Genomic DNA, 1,183 nt, shown 5'->3' with positions numbered 1-1,183 from the left:
GGTCTACTGTTTTACAATCCTTTCCATGAAGAAATTTTTCCTAATATCCAACCTAAACCTCTTCAGGTGCAGCTTTTGAGGCCCTTTCCTCTTTTCCTGTCCCTTGTTACCCGGAAGAAGAGAGTGACAGCCACATTGCTACAGCCTCCTTTCAGGCAGCTGTAGAGAGTGATAAGGTGACCCCTGAGCCTCCTTTTCTCCAGGACATACAACCTCAGCTCCCTCAGTTGCTCTTCCTTTTAGACTCTTCCCCAGCTCCATCACCCTTCTCTGGACTCACTCCAGCACCTCAATGTCTTTCTTGTAATGAGTGGTCCAAAACTGGCCACAGCACTCAAGGTGTGGCCTCACTAATGCCGAGTACAGGGCAGTAACTGCCTTGGTCCTGCTGGCCACACTATCGCTGATCACAGCCATGGCCACCTGAGCACACACTGGCATGTATTCAGCTGCTGTTATCCCCAGGTCCTTTTCTTCTGGGCAGCTTTCCAACCAGTCTGTAGTGCTTCGTGGGGTTGTTGTGACACAAGTGCAGAAGTCGGCACTCAGCCTTGTTAAATCTCAGGTAACATTTCCCTTTCTGTAACCTTGGGGTATATATTGGAACGCTGCTAAGAGAGCAGGCAAGCAGAACATGGCACATCAGCTGTTTTGTGACAGTATGTGCAGAAAGGGCATAGTCATCCTACCAGCTAAAGAGAAGGGTTCTGCTGGTGGTCATCTCCATCTCAGAAAGAACTCAGCTATGGTATCCACCTGGCAGAAAGTCATGTCCTCTGCACTTGCCAGAATGGATGTGGCAACCCAGAGAGAGCTTCCACAGAAATATGAAACCATCCAGGGCTCAGGCTGCAGGAAGTGCCAGAGTCTGTGTTGGGGTTTTAGGAGCTCTCCTGGCTTTGTTTTTTTTCTGTTAAAGGAATTTTGCCCATACATGTTGCTACGGGAATAAATGACTGGATAGTTAAGAAAAACAAAAGAGCTGGCTGCTATTTTTGTTTCACCTGGGTGTGTGGGCAGTTTGGTCTCCAGCGTTAGGACAGAGAGAGGGAGTCTGCTTTCTTCAGCTGCTTTTCCTTCTGCTGCTGAAAAAGCCCCGGGATCCCAAAGCCCTCCTTCTCTGCCCCGCTGGGAGCCGGGCTGTGGCCTCACTGCCCCGCCGTTGCTTACAGCCTTCGCTACA

This window comes from Corvus brachyrhynchos, unplaced genomic scaffold (genome assembly GCF_000691975.1).
Source record: "Corvus brachyrhynchos isolate BGI_N302 unplaced genomic scaffold, ASM69197v1 scaffold310, whole genome shotgun sequence".
NCBI lineage: Eukaryota > Metazoa > Chordata > Aves > Passeriformes > Corvidae > Corvus > Corvus brachyrhynchos.
This window is presented reverse-complemented; position numbering follows the sequence as displayed.